A 19,887-nucleotide genomic window follows, 5' to 3' on the forward strand; every position below is an offset into this window, starting at 1 on the left:
TTTGAGAGGAACGACAGTTGTGGGAACTGTTGTTGGAAACTTGAGTTTAGGAACTTAAGTTGTAAACAGAGTTGTTTGGGCCTATTATGGTGGAAAGTTTGAGTTAAAATCTCTTATGGTCGAGGTTGTTTCTTCCTATTGGGCTTAGGAAGTTTTCCCACGCTAAAATCTCTCGTAATTGTGTGTTCCCAAGTTAACTTTTAATTCCGCAAAAAGTATAGCTTATTATCTCACTACAATTCACCACCCCCCTCTTATAGTGCTCATATTATATAACAACTCTTATGTTTAAATATGATTTTTTATTTACCTATAACTATAATGCTTTATATATTTTGTCGGATCAAGGTGAAAAGAACACATCCTTATTGAATATCTTCCTTGCAACTAAATAAGAATGGAAAATATAGAGTTTTGGTGTCGGACTGAGTCATATTCTAGAGGCCTATGAAAATTTCTAAAGTAACGAGTCTTTTTTGTTACTAACATGAAATGAATTGGTACAAAATGCGCTACAATTTGTTGAACCGGGTCAATTGTTTATGTACTTAAACATGGATGCGAAGTGAGACATACATATAGAATCTATTTTTATTAATAATAAAGGGTTGAAAGAGAAATGAGTTCCATGACTTGAATTTATTATAAACATTAAAAAAACTAATATGAACCCGGTGCACACTAATTAGTGTGCACCCAATCCATATCACGTGAGTTTAAGATAGTATATATTGATATGATATAGTGTATGTTAAAATGATATAGTATATGTTAAATGATATAGTGTATGTTAAAATGATATAGTATATGTTAAAATGATATAGTATATGTTAAAATGATATAGTGTACCTATGTATAATATATTATATCTATTTTTGATATAGTGTATCTATTTTTGATATAGTGTATGTTTCTGTAATGCGTTTAAGTAAATATTTTCCTATAGGATATAGTGTACCTAGTTATGATATAGTGTTCCTATAGGATATAGTGTACCTAGTTATGATAAAGTGTACCTCTGTATGATATAGTGTACGTAGTTATGATATAGTGTATCTATTTTTGATATAGTGTACCTATGTATCATATAGTGTATCTATTTTTGATATAGTGTATAAGTGAGTACTTCTTAAGCGGTCACGTGCCTAGGCCTGGTCCACGCTATTTTTAGTGTGAATCGGGTCCATGCAAGACGGGTCTTATAAACAATTGGGTGAGGAAACCGTAGATTGCAGGAAAACAATTACAAAATCAATAGCAAAAAAATCCAATGTGAAGGAAAAAAGGTACACGTAGATTGCACATCGCAGTAAAGCAAACAAATAAAGGTTGTTAGGAGAATAGAGGGTAATGGCCTACGAATGCCCTGGTTCAGTACGGAGGTGGTGCATGACTGATTGTTAGTGGATGTGCAATTTTTTAATTTTATCTAAGCCTGTGAGGGAAACCATAAGCAAATACTTTTACGATCAACTTTGGGCTACGTGATCCATCATGACATCAACTACATCAGCCACTGAACACGGATGTCATAAGTCAATTTTAGAATATACCTAATACATGATTATTAGACTTTATATAACAAACAAATATTTACACCATGATTTTAGGAGAAATATCCTAATATCTTAAATTTATAAAACAAAAGTACCCTTGCAATTAGCACGGGTCTAAAAGCTATATAATCCCTTGAAATCAATGGTCTAGAATCAATGTTTACACCACAATTATACTTTTTTTTTAAAAAAAAAACTATAAAATCCCACGAAGGAGAACTACGAGTTCACTCATGGTACACCCGGGTGTACCATGAGCATGGTACACCCAGGTATTTTTGTAATAAATTACAACTTCAGGGGCACGTTCGTAATTTCGTCTACTATCTCTCCTCTTCCTCTTCCCCATGTTTTCCTCTTTCGCGTGCCTTCACTGCCATTTTTCTCGGCGATGCTACCGCTGCTCATTTCTACTCCTCTATCTCTCACCGCCGGCAAAAAGTAAAGAAAAACAAAACCCATAAAAATGGAGATGTCATCCATGGAAGAAAACTCGAGGAAGCAGCCACAATTCCGACGATGCCATTGTTGCTCGTTTGTTCTATTCTTGTTGTTTTGCTCATTGTTGTTTATTTGTTTAATTGTTCAGTTGTTGTTGTTGTTGTTGTTTCAATTCTTCTCTCTCCTCCTTCAAAACCTTCGAAACACAACAATGGAGATCTAAAAGTGCGAAAAAAAAAAGAAATTTCCAGATCTGAAATTGAGGAAGATGATGATGAGCAAATGACAAAGTTTGGGTAAAAGTGTGCTCATTTTCTTAAATGAGTAGAAATGCTTGTTCATTTTGCTCATTTGCTCATTTTACTCATTTGCTCATTTTACTCATTTGCTCATTTTGCTCTTTGCTGATTTTGCTCATTTGCTGAAAATAACCTTGGGTGTACCATGAGCATGGTACACCAAAGTGTATTATAAAGATTCTCGGAGAACTACTCATTTTAGATCTGGATCTTCGTTAAATGTTACTAAAGACTCGACATTTTTAGGCATTAAACTAGGATCAAAATTGGTAATTATTCTCCATGGTTTTTAGGCATTTGCCCAAGTGTATCTTGTCTTAACCGCGAATTATTCTCCCTGGTTAACAATCATTGTAGTTTTACTAGTACTTGCGGGATTTTTAATTTTCTTATTTCCTCATATAGGAAATAAGGTTATTAAATTGTATACCATATGTATTTCTATTTTAGAGCTTCTTCTAACGACCTATTCATTTTATTAAGCTCTCCTTATAAAGACAAATTTGATCATTGGGATGAAGCTTCCTTGATGTATGAATATTTCTTTGAGGCTCTTGATAAAAGTTAAAATGATGTTATGAAATATGTGAATCCAGTAACTCTATATATCCCATATGGTGGCGAGGTCATTGGTTTGTCGGTGACTTAAGGCAAATACTAGTATACTACTATTTGTTCTAAAAGGAACCAGACAACATATTGTCTTTTTAGAAATCAACAATTCTTACGTATGGAACTTATCAAGCACGAAAAAGGACTCATTAATAAAATATTTATTTTCAACATATAAGACTACAAAACATGTAAATATAACGAAAATAATATGAAGAGACTTTTGTGACATGCCACTAAATTCTCATTTTAGTGCAATCACTCTCTTAAATTGTACAAGCTGCCAAAATTATTTATAGATAACGCGTGCCATCATTTCCAGTGCAAGTAGTTGTGGCCAGTAGGTGGTCTGGTACAATATAGTGGTGCTGCTAAACAATATGAGAGATGGGCTAAGCGGGATTGCGGACACGAAAAACGGAAGTAGTTGCATGATTGAGTGTCAGTAGTGGTGCAAATTGTGGTTTTATATGATCCTCTTAATGAAGTAGTGGGGCAGAGCAAAAGCTTCTTCAATCAACTTTTATTTTTAAAAAAAGTTAGTCACATATTCCACGATGACTTAGCTATATCTGAACACAATGGTCATGAACCGATTTTAGAATTTATTTTTAATACACGATATGATTATTGAAATCTTAAATCATGAGATACTTAAAACCATGATTTTAGGAAAAACATCCTAAAATCTTAAAACTATAAAACGAAAAATTCCCATCATTTTAACGTTATTTGTTTCATTAACGCATTACAAGTGAATATACCACGATTAAAAGATTTTTAAAGTTTAAAATGTTATATCAAAGGATTTTTATATATCATGAAATATAATTTACATTTTATATTCTTCCAACTTAAAATGCATGGATTCTAACAATTATGGATTCAATAATTTTGGATAAAAATAAACAAAACAATTCCCATGTATTATGCATGGACCCAAATTATATCTACATAAAACCTCTCGTGCATTTTTGAACGAGTCTTAGAGTCGCGAATGTGAAGAATTTAAGAGGGGTTGTAGAAATAGGGGAAACAAAAGGATCTTCTATTGGAAGTCGTATAATATTACTGGCTTCATTCACTGAAGGACATAATTACATGAGAGAAAACTGACATGATGTGATGGCTATTTGTAGAGATGATATGGGTATCTACATATATTTATAACATTTACATGTAGTCCTTAGTGGTTAGAGAACACTAGATTTGTAAAGAAAAGAGGCCTTTGACCAGAGGATATGTCAAACATCATATGTCGAGTTTTAAAGATAAAACTTGATCCATAATATTTGGCTGGGTTAGGGCTAGTATGTAATACATCGTGCTTACTTTTGTTAATACTGCTATACATTTAATTTCCTTTGTATTGTTATAGTTATTTATTGTCTATAATATGATTATGAAACCTACTTTGTTGGTATTTGCATTTTCAGTTGTATATACAGTAGAATTTCAAAAGTCTGGTTTGCCGCATGCTCATATTCTATTATTCCCACATCGATCAAGAAGACAAATACCCCGTAGTTTTCGATATTGATAGGATTATATTATTTGTGTTGAGTTTCCTGATCAACGTGAAGATCCAAAACTATAACAAGTTGTCACATAAATCATGATGCACAGTCCATGTGGTGCAGCAAACACGGATGCAGCGTGTATGATTGGCAAAAATGCAGTAAGCATTTTCCCAAGAGATTTATTGATTCCACCAAAGTGGATGGTGAAGGATGTCTTGTATACAGGCTAAGAGATAATGGATCTACAGTTGAGAAAAGTGGACTTCATCTTGATAACCGGTATGTTGTTCCATATAATCCCCAATTGCTTCTGTAATCAATATCGAGCACATACATACAAACAAAGGGTACGATAGGGTTACTACTCCAGCTTATCAAGATAAACATAAAGAAGGTGAAAAAAAAAAGATGAGATAAAGATGTACTATAATTGCAAATACATTTCAACATCCATTATCGAAATCCTGCTGTGGAAAGACTAAGTTGCCATCTAACAGGAGAGCAAATTGTTTTGTTTAATGACCATGCTGATGTACAATATGTACTAGAGAGACCTCATATCAACAGTACAAAATTTCTATCTTGGATGGAATGTAAGTAAAAATATGCAGAAGCCAGGGAGCTTAGCTATGTAGAGTTTCCTACAAAATTTTTGTGGAAGCAAGATCAGAGAGAGTGGAGACCAAGAAGTAAAGGTTTTGTAGTAGCATGAATTTACCACGTCATCTATCTTAGAACTTTTCTCAATTTTGTAAAGGGCGCGACATGCTATGAAGATATTAGGATAGTTTATGGTATAGTGTATCCTACATTCAAGGAAGCTTGCTATGCCAGGGGGTTACTAGACGGTATAAGGAATACGTTGACGCAATAACAAAAGCAAGTTTTAGAGAATCAGGACACTACCTAATATATTGGATCTCAATGTTATTGTTATCTAGGATTTTGTCGAAGCCGAAAGAAATTTGGCAGAAGACCCGACAATTACTATCTCATGACATTGTGTACAAACAACGTCCTATTCGAAAAAAAACAAAGGTAAATAACTATGACAACATTGTTAATTAAATAAGTAATAAGATATTTTTAAACAATATAATGTACATACTAAAAATAGATTATTGCCTCCTTTGAATTTATGTTTTCAAATATCTTCAGCTAACTAACGATTAAATTAAAGCTTTTGCATTGGCTGACATTGAAACCATGCTACAAAGTAATGGTAGCAGCTTCCGTAGATTCAGTGAAATGCCTATTCCATAGAAGTTAATTATGTTTGAAGGACAAAACAATGTCATGGCAGATGAGCTTTAATATGACATAGAGAAAATGGTCGTGGAACACGACAAATTGTATAAAGGTTTAACTGATAAACAATTGAGGATTTATCGAGAAGTCATGGATGTTGCCTCGAGTAAAAAAGGAGGCGTCTTTTTTGTTTATATATGGCTACGGAGGGACCGGTAAAACCTAAGTCTGGAAGACGTTATGTGCTACAATAAGGAAAATGGGTGAAATTGTATTGCCGATTGCTTTGAGTGGAATTGCTTCTCTCCTCCTTCCACAAGGAAAAACAACTCATTCGAGATTTGGTATCCCATTAAATGTAATTGAGAATTCAATAAGCACTGGCATTCGCATAGGGTCGAATTTGGCTGCTCTTCTTATAAGGACTAAACATATCATTTGGGATGAACCGGTCACAATGCATATGTTTTGTTTCAAAACACTTGAAAGAAGTTTGAATGACATCATGAAGTCGGTTGATAGGACTAACTTGCATCGACCTTTCGGCGGCAAAGTCCTGGTATTTGGTGGTGATCTCTAGCAGATATTACCAGTTGTACCGAAGGGAACTAGACAACATATCATGTTCGCAATCATTGATTCCTTTTATGTGTGGGATTCATGTATGGTCTTAAGAATTACTCGCCATATGAGACCACAAGCGGGTATTTTGAAATTAGTTGTTGATAAATTATGAGAATTCTCCGATTAGATACTAAGCATAGGAGACTGAAAAGTTGTGGGTCCTAATGATGGTGAAGTCGTAATTGAGGTTGCAAAAGATATCTTATAGATCCCGAGACAGATCCAATTTTAGCAATTGTTGATAGCAGGTACCTAGACCTACAGGAGCATATTTGGCAAGCTAAATTTTTACAGAAAAATCTATTTTGGCACCAACAAATGAGATAGTGGAGATAGTCAATGATCATGTTCTATCTACCATTCCCGGAGAAAAGAAAGTGTATTTGAGTTTGGATGATATAAGCAAAGAAGAAGACAATTTTGGAGTACATGAAATATACTCTAAGGAATTCCTTAATACAATAAGATGCTTAGGGCTCCCGATTCATAGCATACTATGGAAGGTTGGTGCGCCAGTCATGCTTCTAAAGATCATAGCAGTTTCTTTTGATGGTTGTTTTTGCTATTACTACAAACAAAAGTCAAGGGGACAATCTCCGTCTCATGTAGGTTTGTATCTGCCGAGACCTGCTTTCAATCATAGACAATTTTTATGTTGGCGTTTCCAAAATTACGAGCAAAAAACATCTCAAGGTCCTTCCGTGTGATAAAAAACACAGTGTCTTACAAATACAACAAATGTAGTTTACAAGGAAGTGTTTGCAAACATATAAATTTATTTAGAAATTTCATTCGTAATTTGCGTTTTCCACCACTCTTACATTATTATTTTATGAGTTTGTGTTATTTGTTTCACTGTTATTATGTGACTTCTTTTAATTAAATATGTTTTTTTTTTTTACGACAAGGTCTTTTAAATATGTTATAAAGTAAGAAATACTCTCGTGCATCATGTACGAGTCCTAAAATTAGTAGGATTTTTTAACAAGAATAATATAAACTTTTGTCCATTATTCTCTCGGAATAATACAAACTTTTGATTATTTTTTAATAATACAATTTTTGATCAAAATTCCTCTAGTAGGCGATACCAGTTATTAACTTGTTGTAAGAAGTAACAAGTTGAGGTGGTTCAGGTGGGTGGGGGGGGGGTTGGGGGAGGAGGGAGAAAGAAGAAAGATCATTTTGTATTTTTTTTGACCTGTTTTACAGGTTATAAGTGAACTTGACCTACTGGAAAATTTTTGATCTAAAATTTGTATTATTAAAAAATAATCAAAAGCTTGTATTATTGTGAGTGAACTCAAAAGTTTATATTATTATGGTTAAAAAATTCAAACTAGTATATATATCACAAAATCCGCATTCCTACTTGGCAACCCCACAATCTTCCTCCAATTCAATGTGCCACGTGGATATGTCAATGAGTAGATATAGCAGCCACGTGCCCATGTATAAGGGATGTAATTTTAATTCAATAAAAAAACTAATATAAACCTGGTGCACACTAATTAGTGTGCACCCGATCCATATCACATGAGTTTAGGATAGTGTATATTGATATGATATAGTATATGTTAAAATGATATAGTGTATATTAAAATGATATAGTGTATGTTAAAATGATATAGTATATGTTAAAATGATATAGTGTATATAAAATGATATAGTGTATGTTAAAATAATATAGTGTACCTATATATAATATAGTATATCTATTTTTGATATAGTGTATCTATTTTTGATATAGTGTATTTTTCTGTAATGCGTTTAAGTAAATATTTTCCTATAGGATATAGTGTACCTAGTTATGATATAGTGGTCCTATAGGATATAGTGTACCTAGTTATGATAAAGTGTACCTCTGTATGATATAGTGTACGTAGTTATGATATAGTGTATCTATTTTTGATATAGTGTACCTATGTATTCTATAGTGTATCTATTTTTGATATAGTGTATCTATTTTTGATATAATGTATCGATTTTTGATATAGTGTATAAGTGAGTATTTCTTAACCGGTCACGTGCCTGGTCCACACTATTTTTAGTGTGAACCGGGTCCATGCAAGATGGATTGGGGATCAAATAAGAGATGTCAATGCTGTAACTGCTTACATAACAGACAATTTGCACTAAATATCCATGATTTACGCTGCAACATAAGGTATTAAAAAGGAATCTATACAAATATATTAAAAGCATGCATAAACAAGAAAATGTGCCACGTGACGCTCTCTTTGGGGAGTTTTAGTTCATGTAATCCATGTACAATAAATTTTTTAGAAATTGCGTAATATAGGGTTTGATCCCGAGAAATCAAGTACATATACTAAAGTCTTAACCACTAGGCTAAATTGTATTTAGTGTTTATTATAAAGTATTATATTAATAAATGTGTTTTTTTCTTGCCCGGGATATAGGCCGGGCTTAATAACTAGTTGGTATTGATAAACGGAACGAATTTAGATGTATATAAGTAACCAGTTTTCAACCCGTGCAAAAATGTAAGTGAGGTTTTATGTAGACGTAATTTAGACTCTTGAAAATATACGGAATTTTTTTAAAATTTATTTTTTTATTCTATATTTTTTGAATTCATATTTATTAGAATCCATTCATTTATCGTTAAAAGAATATAAAAATATGAGATTAAAAATCTTTTGTTACAACATTTTGAAGTTTAAAAATCTTATAATCATTCAATTTTAATTTATAAATACGTAAATGAAACAAAAAATGTAAAAATGCACATGAATTTTTTGTTTTTTAAATTCTTGATTTTAGAATGTTTTTCCGGAAATCATGTTTTGAATATTTACTCGTCATTTTAAGATTTATAATCATATCGTGGATTCAGAACATATTTTGAAACCGGTTTATGACTCATGCATTATGTGACTGATGAAGCTAATGTCATGCTGGAACATGTTACCATCTTATTTTTCAAAAAAAAAAAAAAACAATTGACTAACAAATATTTCGCTCTGGACGTGCTTCATTCATAATCTCATATAAAATCACAATTTGTACCATTACTGACACTCAATCATGCAACCACATCTAGTCCTGCTTTCCACAATCTCGCTCAACCCCTATCTCTTGTTGTCTTGCACCACCGTGCCCTGCACTAGACCACCTACTGGCCATCACCCGCCAGGCCACCACTACTTGCACCGTGAATTATATATAGCAGACGATATCTATGATATAATTTTGGTAGATTGTACAATTTAAGAGAGTGATTGCAGAACAATGAGAATTCAATAACCTATCACAAATGTCATATTATATTCGTTATATTTACTTTAAAGGGAATCATGGGCCGAGCCGGGCAGCACCTAAAAAACTTCCCGTTGGTCAAGCGGACCAAATTGGGGACAAAATTTTGTGTCCAAGCCAAAAAATAGACTAAAAAGTAATTTTTGGCTTGCCCAATGCCCGACCCAAAGTAAAAATATTGGATCGGACTGAGCCCGACCACGGGCCCAAAAAAAATCAGCCCAAACCCGTCCAAAAATCAAGCCGGGCAAGGTCGGGCTGGAGTTGATCAGACAAACATTAATGCAAATTAAATTCTAATACATCCGTTGCTCTACAACTATCCTAGCACTTTTCATTTTATTTTATTTTGTCTCATCATAATTCTATTTACACTTTTATGGTGGGAATGATCCTTCTATTTATAGTAATTTTTTCATGATGCATTATATTAATTTTCGTAAATTTTATCCCCTCAAAAAAAAAATTAAGCTGATATATACTTCCTCTGTTTTTTTTTATAGATGCTACATTTTCCTTAAATGAAAATGTCATAATAGATGTTATATACTATTTATGGATCACGTGGGAGCACAATGATTGGAGCTCCCACCTCCCAACCTCATGGTCGGGAGTTCGACTCTCATTAACCTCAAATTGGGGTGTTTGTGTGGATATTTGCTTGTGGGTATAAATCGCCCCTTTCCAGTCTCTGGAAGATTTCATATGGGTTGGGATCTCCTTGTTACCCCCTAACTCATAAGGGATGAGGCTACTTGGTTAGTTAATTACCGAATAAAAAAAAACTATATATGGATCCATCCCTTTTCACCATAAAGTCTTAAATACAATAAAAAGTTGGTGGTCCCCCCACCTTCTCCTTTAAAATACCCATACATTTTCCTTAACAAATGTTTTTTTATTCAAAAAGTGGTGGTTCCCTACTTACTCTCTCTACCTTTCTTAGAAACCCGTCACTTTTGTTGTATTCAGTATTTTGATGATGACAAATGTTTATCCTTATTTAACTTAGTTTATTTTAGTTTGTTTTTATTAGATTTATTTATTTTATCTTATAATTTAGGTTTATTATTTTATCTTAGATTTATCTCAAAAATAACGTGTTTAATAACTTATGGAGAATTGATTAGGAGTTTAATCAAAAATTAAGTTATTTAACTTATTTGTGTTATTGACTAATAATTTATATTATGGACTTTAATTTGTGAAAATATTAGAAACCATAATATTCTTGGAAGTTATTATATGTGCAGGAGATGAAAAAGCAAATTGATGTGAAGCTTTGTGAGGCAATAACTTCCAACACCCAAAGAGGAGGGCTGTTGAAGTAATTCCTAGATTTTAGGAACTACAACAACCCATAACAGCTTACCTATCTCTAAGGCGTGCGGTGATGGCTGAAAATGTGGAACCAATTCAAGCGCAACTTCAAACGGATTTCTGACGGCTACAAAGTGGATGAGTGAGGCTGAATTTTAGCTCCCACTATGTACGTGGAGAAGATCATGGGGCAATCTATTTTCTACATATAGTTGTACTATAAGGAACGAAATTATTATGCTTTCAGTTATTCTTGTAATATCATTAAAAGAAAGTGTATTCGGTTTCTACTCTTCTTTCACTATTATTCATTGTACTAGAGATTGGGCTGTGTGAAACAAAATATGTAATCATTTCGAGAGAAAAAGAGAAAGAGAAAGAGAAGATATAAAGAAGAAGACTTCTAGTGAAGTCAAGAGAGAAAGTCACTTGTTCAGGGGGAACAAGGTGATAGGGAACAAGTTCCTAGAGGAACAGAGAAGGTCCTATATTAGGTTGTACAAAAGAGAGTTTTTGGCCTAGTATATTAAAGAGAATTGAGTCAAAATCCCTCGTGGTCAAGGTTTTTCTTCCTATTGGGCCTAGGAAGTTTTCCTTGTAAAAATTCCGTGTTCTTTTTCTTTTAAGTTTATGTACTTATCTCTTTCTTAGTTAAAGATTTTTATTTCCGCAAAAAGATCAAAAATCTCCCCACTATAATTCACCCCCCTCTTGTAGTTGATCTAGTGTTTGTACTAGACTAACAATTGGTATCAGAGCTCGGTTCCTCCAAAAATCAGTTAACACTAAGGAGCTAGTACCTGATAATCATGAACAGTATGGGAGAAAGACTAGATGAAGGTTACTCAACTCAACGTCTGCCTATGTTCAATGGCAAGCATTATCCATATTGGAAGAATCGTATGGAAATCTTCATTAAGGCTGAAAACTATCAATTTTGGCGAGTGATAGAAATTGGTGACTTTGAAGTCACTGAGAAAAATGAAAAAGGCGAAACCATCCCCAAACCTCTCCAAAATATGATAAAGATGATTTCGACAAGATGGAGATGGACAACTTAGCCAAGAAGATTCTCCACTGTGGTCTTGGTCCCCATGAACACAATAGAATCATGGGATGCAAATCTACCAAGCAGATGTTGGAACTTCTACAGGTTACTCATGAAGGAACAGGCGAAGTCAAAAGATCGAAGATGATATGCTCATGCACCGGTATGAGTTGTTCCAGATGAAGCCTAAGGAGTCAGTTCATGATATGCTCACTAGGTTCTCCAACATCATCAATGAGCTTGACTCCCTAGGAAAGACTATCACTCCAGAGGAACAAGTATGAAAGTACTTAGAGTCTCCCACAGGATGACAAATGGATGGCAAAGTTACGCTTGCAAGAAACCAAAGATTTCACCACCTTCAATATTGAACAACTTGCAGGTTCCTTGTTGACTCATGAGCTACATCTGGGAACTCATGAGGCTGATCCTCTTAGACCTAAATCTTTGGCTCTCAAATCGATAGAGCAAGATGACTCAAAAACTGATGATGAGGAAGCAGCATTGATCGTGAAAAAGTTTAAGAAATTCTTTAATAAGATTTATAAAGGGAAAAACACGAAAAAGTCTGCAAAGCTAAGCTGTCATAAGTGTGGAAATCCTGATCACTTTATAAAGGAATGTCCACTTTGGGAAAATGACAAAGGTAAAGGAAAATACAAGGAGAAAGGAAAGGAACAACATAAACCTTTCTCAAAAGTTGATATGAGAAGGATCATGGTTGCTGCCTGGGGAGAATCAGACTCTGACGAGGAGCAGGAACAACTCGAAGAGGAAACAACTCATTTATGTCTCATGGCGAAGACAGATGATGAAGAAGACTTGCCAACAATAAGGTACGCATTAATGTTATTGAAGAAGAGTTAAAAGAACTTTCAAAGAATCAACTAATAAAACTTCTGTTGAAAACTTTGGATGACTACAAGGCAATCTGCATTAGAGAGGAAAATCTGGAGAAGCCTTGGAAGTCACCAAAGAACATTCAAATTGGTTTAAAACAGTAAATGCAAATATTGAGGAAAGATTCTTTGAAGTTTTTGATGAAAACCGACGTATTCGAGAAGCTTTTGAAAATGCTAAAAATGAAAATTATTTCTTGAATATGGAGATGGCTGAATTGAAACTATTTGTTCCTGAAGGAACCAGTTCCTCTATAAATACCAGATCCGATTTGAAAAATTAAAGTTCGAACATGATAAAGTTTTAAATGAATATCTGGTACTTAAAGGAAATTGGAATCTTCAAGAACAAAACTTCCTGATCCAGTGAGTTGGATACAAAAGTATAAAAATGAAGGAAGGAATGGATTAGGTTTCAATCACAAGAACAAAAACAAAATGAAAAAATATGTTGATCTTCCAAGCAGCCGAGTATGCTCTTACTGTGGGAACAGTGGTCACTTAGTGTCTGACTGTTCCTCCAGAGAAGAACATATTGAGATGAACACTCGCTTAGTTAAGCAAGTGTGGAAAATTAAGAGAAATATTGTGGGTTCCTACCACTGACTAATTGTTTTGGATACATGCTAAAGTGAGGGGGAACAACCTGTGGTACCTCGATAGCGGTTGTTCTAAGCACATGACTGGAGACAAAAAAAATTTCTCTCACTTTCAGCCTATGATGGAGGAACTATGACATTTGGAGACAATCTTACAGGTAATATTGTAGCAGTAGGTAAGGTAGTAAAGTCTAAGTCACATTTAATTCCATAGATAATGTATTTTTGGTCGAGGGTTTGAAACACAATCTACTTAGTATTTCTCAATTTTGTGATAAAGGGAACAATGTGAAGTTTACTGATGAGTGTTGTGTAGTAAGTGATACAGGAACAGGCTCCAAGATTCTAGAAGGAACTAGCTAGGAAGGGAAACACTTATGTTGTTGACCTAAACCTGGTTCCTATGAACAATCTAACTTGTTTAAGTGCTATTGACAATGAACCACTCCTTTGGCATAAAAGGTGTCGTCACACAAGTATGACCTTGCTCCAGAAGCTAAGTGGTAAGGACTTAGTTGTTGGTCTCCAACAATCAAGTCTCAAATCATGAAGTTTGTGGCGCATGTGCTAAAGGAAAACAAGTTAGATCCTCGTTCAAACCAAAGAAGATGGTAAGACACAAAGTCCTCTTGAATTATTATATGGACTTATGTGGCCCTGTTCGAATCCAAAGCAGATCTGGTAAGAAATATGTACTTGTTATCGTTGATGATTTTTCAAGATACACTTGGGTTATTTTTCTTCATAGCAAAGATGAAACGTTTGATGAATTTGTAAGCTTTGCTAAAATAATACAAAGAATAAGTGGTTTTAAAATTAAGCATTTGCGTTCTGATCATGGTAAGGAGTTTGAAAACTCCAAGTTTGATGAGTTTTGCAATAATGAAGGACTAGACCACAACTTCTCAGCTCCCAGGACCCCACAACAAAATGGAGTGCGTGGTCGAAAGAAAGAATCGCACTCTGGAGGACATGGCAAGGACAATGATTATAGCCAGCAATCTTCCGAAGAACTTCTGTGCTGAAGCAGTGAACACAACATGCTATATCATTAATAGGGTCATGCTGAGACCTATTACATTGAAGACCCCCTACGAAATTCTCAAAGGAAGAAAACCCAATATCTAATACTTTAGAATCTTTGGATGTAAATGCTTTGTACACAATAATGGTCAAGACAATTTAGGAAAATTTGATGCTAGAAGTGATGAGGTTGTTTTTATAAGATATTCTTTAAATAATAAAGCATATAGAGTTTACAACAAAAGAACAATATGTGTTGAGGAAAGTGTCCATATTATTTTTAATGAAACTAACTCTATGCAGGAACAATATCATGAAAATGATTTTGAATTAGGATTGACTCGTTCTGAAGAGTCAGTCAACTTTGATGAGGAACTAACACCTACAGGTACTGACAAAAAGTATATTCCTAAAAAAGAGATACTTGTTACTGATTCTGTCATCAGAGGACAGGTATGGAAGAACACAGGCAGAAGAAATTCATCCAGAAAATGAAATAACTGAAGATCCTCAAGCTGAAGGAGCAGGAACAAGGAGATTTGAACCAAGACCCTGGAAACACCAGAAATCCCATCCCTTGGAATTAATCATAAGTGATATCGAAAAGGGTACTCAGAAGAGATCCCAACTTAAAAATGTATGTGCTTTCCAAGCCTTTTTGTCATGACAGAACCTCAGATCACAATGATGCCCTACTGGAGTCTATAGGATCAATGCCATGCAAGAGGAACTGAATGAGTTCCAGAGGAACAAGGTCTGGCATCTTGAGACCAAGCCTAAAAACCAAAAGGTAATTGGGCTGAAATGGGTCTTAGAAACAAGCTGGATGAGCATGGAACAGTCATAAGGAACAAAGCCAGACTCGTAGCAAAAGGGTACAATCAACAAGAAGGTATTGATTTCGATGAAACCTTTGCTCCTGTAGCTAGAATAGAAGCAATAAGAATTTTGATTGCCTTTGCTGCATTCATGGGTTTTAGGTTGTACCAAATGGACGTCAAATGTGCCTTTTTAAATGGGTATTTAATAGAAGACGTCTATGTGGAACAATCCTGGATTCGAAAACCCTGATCTCCTAACCATGTCTATAAGCTGGATAAAGCTCTTTATGGGCTGAAGCAAGCTCTTAGATCATGGTATGAAAGACTCTCAAAATTCTTACTCTCATAGAACCCTGTTCCTTAGATCTAAAGGAACAGACATTCTAGTAGTTCAGATTTATGTGGATGATATAATATTTGGAGCCACTAACGAATCTCTTTGTAAGGAATTTGCTGAGTTAATGCATAGTGAATTTGAAATGAGCATGATGGGAGAATTAAACTTCTTTCTCGGCTTGCAAATCAAGCAAACTGAAAGAGGAACAATGATCCATCAGCAAAAATATGTGAAGGAGTTACTGAAAAAATATGGGTTGGATCAAGCAAAAACAACCATACTCCAATAGGAACAGGAACAAGGTTAGATGAGGATCCAAGTGGTAAGTCTATAGATCAGAAACTCTACAGAGGTATGATTGGATCCTTACTTTATTTAACTGCTAGTAGCCTGATATTTCCTTTAGTGTTGGTTTATGTGCAGATTCCAATCAAATCCTAAGGAATCCACTTGACAGCATCAAAAGGATCCTAGATATTTGAAAGGAAGTGATGATCTTTGTTTATTCTATCCTCGAAGTGACATCTTTGATCTAGTTAGCTACTCTGATGCTGACTATGCTGGAGACTTGGTGAATCGTAAAAGCACTTTAGGTATTGCCCAGTTTCTAGGATCAAGCTTTGTTTCGTGGAGCTCAAAGGAGCAAAACACTATTGCTCTTTCAATAGCCGAAGCTGAGTATGTGGCAGCTGCTGTATGTTGTTCTCAGATATTATGGATCAAACAATAGGTACGCGACTTTGGCATAAAATTTAAGTGTGTTCCTATACTCTGTGATAATACTAGTGCTATATGCATTTCCAAGGATCCAGTTCATCACTCTGTGGTCAAGCATATTCACATTCGTCATCATTTCTTAAAAGACAATGTAGAAAAAGGGTTAGTCAAAGTTGATTTTTGTCCCGCTTCAAATCAAATAGCTGACATATTGACTAAACCTCTTTCTAGGGACAGGATTGAAAAGATACGTTTGGAACGAGGTATGATTAGAATTGTTTGAATGTGCCAATGATATTAATTCCCTAAGAGTCAATTCTTACTAAGTGTGCGCTGCAACTTTCATGAATAATATTAATACACCTAAGGTCAAGTATAAGGACTCACATTTGTCTTTGAATATTACCCTTAGTGTCCTCGCATATAATTTGGTACGTAAGTAGTTTGTACAATTTGGAAAAATTTTAATATATGCAAGAGTAATTTTGTTTCTTTTTCTATTTTTTCCTTTCTTATTTTTTCCTCCAAAATTCTTTGATTATCTTTTCTATCTATCTCTCCTAAATTCCGTACATAAATGCGTTAACATGTATTATAGCCAAAATTGCAAATTCAGTTAATCTAAGTTAAAAGGAGAAAAATTCATTAAATACTACCAAAACCCCGTAAACCGTTTCAATGGACCTACACCTTTTATTTACTTTCACACGGCTTCATCATTACTTTTAAACCCCAACCCATCACATCACTGACCCCTCACAACTCTTTACTCTCACATCAATTCATCTCTCTACTCTCTCATCTCTCATCTTCAACCTCTCTCCAAAACCTTTTCACCATGTCTTCTCACAGCAAAAATTCCGATGACCAAGAAAACTTTCCAATGGAGAAAACACCATCACTTGAAGACATTAGCGTTCAAGAATCATCAAAAACAAAAGAAGATTCAACTGGGTCAAAAGCCGAATCCTCTACCCCTGTTTCTCTCTCTCCAAAACATGAAAAAGGAGAATGTGAAGTGGAAAGCGAACAAGAACAAGAAATTCATGTTCCAACAAAGAGGGGTAAGAAATCAAAATCATCTCAATTTCTTGTGGGTTTTTGTATAGATATTGCATGGTGCAACAAATCAAAATGGACGGAAGTATTGAATATTTTAAGGTTTCAAAATGGATGAAAGTTGTTAGTTTGGATGATGGATTATATGAAAAAGAAATGCGTTATTTCTGTTCTAGTTTTAATAGGTGTCTGTGTGAGTGTCGTAAATGGAAGTGTTGTCACCATCACTGAGAAAAAGTCGAGCGAGTGGTTTGAAGTTCCAATTGAGGGTTACAAAGATTATGTTAAGGGTAGGGCAAAACTGAACCTTAATGGAGTCTCTAGCGACAAAGTTCTTGCTTTCTTTAATGGAAATCCCAATGCATTGTCCCTTGATAAAAAAGAACTTCCCCCCTTCCATAAACTATTATTTCAATTTGTGTGGCGTTTTGTCTTACCCCGCTCTTCTAAAAGAACACAGGCTAGTTTAATGGACCTCTCCATCATGTACTGCCTTGCCAAGAACATCAAAATCAACCTCCCTTCTTTACTAATTTATTATCTATCACATTGCATTTCTCATAATACAAAAGTTTGCTATGGTAATCTTCTCTCCATCATCTTCAAAAATTGCAAAGTAAAACTTCCTACCAGTCCCTCCTTCTGTCTTGAACCTGAAAATTACTTAACCAAGGATACCTTGTCAAGACTCAGTTTCAGGTTGGTTAATGGGAAGCTGGATTTTGAGAGGGAGGAGACATCTGTTAAGGTGGAGGTGGGGGTTAAGAGAAAACTGGGTGCAGAGGGAGAACCTGTTGGGTCTGTGAGGAAGAGTCAGCGAATTGTTAGGTCCAAGTCTCTGAAGGAGCAGGATCAAGGTGAAGCTGTTTATTCACCTGGACTCGGATCCAATTCCTTCCACAGCTGTTGATTTCCGTCTGCTGTCTACCACTGGACTTTACAGAATGCTTCGGGAAATTCAAGACTATCTGACTCTCCTGCACTCTAGGATCAATGTCATTGAGGCCACTGTCTCCACTTTGGATTCCCAACAGTTGCAACAACTGGTGGCTATCAAACAAGCTGATATGGGGATCAGGAACAAAGTAGATGGTGTCATCTCCAAAATTGATTATGTGGTCACTACCCTCTTCAAACGCCCCAAGCCCTAATTTCTCTTTTTCAACTATGCATAATTGGACAAGTTTTTGTGGCTGTAATATTTTGTAAACAATCTCTCTTTTTTTTTTTGCTTTCTCTTTATGTGTCCTTTTGAGACACATGAAGTACTTTAATATCTACTATTTTCTCTATACTCTTGTGTTCTGCATATTGCTCATTGCCTGCTGTCCATCTTGTTACTTTCTTCTTTCGTATGTTTAGTGTGCTAGGATGGCTAATATTATAAGATATCTGTTTGATCTACTTGCTTGCTGCCTAGACTGTTGACTCTCTAGTGCTGCAGGTTTATAACCTTAGTTTTGATAATGACAAAACGGGGAAGAGATGTTATTGGTAGAGTCAAATTTTTTTTATCATCTTAGTTCTTATGCATGTTCTGCTTATTCCTGTTCCTAGTAGATCCTGTTCCCAGTCCTAGTTGAGTCTAGTTACTTAGGTTGTGTGTTTTTCTGTTTTTCTTTCCTTATGATAAAAATGAAAAAAAATTTACCAATTATTTGCCATCATCAAAAAGGGGGAATATTGTTGTATTTACTATTTTGATGATGACAAATGTTTATCTTTATTTAACTTAGTTTCTTTTAGTTTGTTTTTATTAGATTTATTTATTTTATCTTATAATTTAGGTTTATTATTTTATCTTAGATTTATCTCACAAATAACGTGTTTAATAACTTATGGAGAATTGATCAGGAGTTTAATTAAAAATTAAGTTATTTAACTTATTTGTGTTATTGACTAATACTTTATATTATGGACTTTAATTTGTGAAAATATTAGAAACCATAATATTCTTGGAAGTTAGTATATGCGCAGGAGATGAAAAAGAAAATTGATGTGAAGCTTTGTGAGGCGCTAACTTCCAGCACCTAAAGAGGAGGGCTGTTGAAGTAGTTCCTAGATTTTAGGAACTACAACAACCCATAACAGCTTACCTATCTCTAAGGCGTGCGGTGATGGCTGAAAATGTGGAACCAATTCAAGACAACTTCAAACGGATTTCTAACGGCTACAAAGTGGATGAGTAAGGCTGAATTTTAGCTCCCACTATGTACGTGGAGAAGATCATGGGGCTATCTATTTTCTACATATAGTTGTGTTGTAACGAACGAAATTATTACGCTTTCAGTTATTCTTGTAATATCATTAAAAGAAAGTGTATTCGGTTTCTACTCTTCTTTCACTATTATTCATTGTACTAGAGATTGGGCTGTGTGAAACAAAATTTGTAATCATTTCGAGAGAAAAGAGAAAGAGAAAGAGAAAGAGAAAGAGAAGACAGAAAGAAGAAGACTTCTAGTGAAGTCAAGAGAGAAAGTCA

The sequence above is a fragment of the Beta vulgaris genome, chromosome 4 (assembly GCF_026745355.1).
Source record: "Beta vulgaris subsp. vulgaris cultivar EL10 chromosome 4, EL10.2, whole genome shotgun sequence".
NCBI classification, from domain to species: Eukaryota; Viridiplantae; Streptophyta; class Magnoliopsida; order Caryophyllales; family Amaranthaceae; genus Beta; species Beta vulgaris.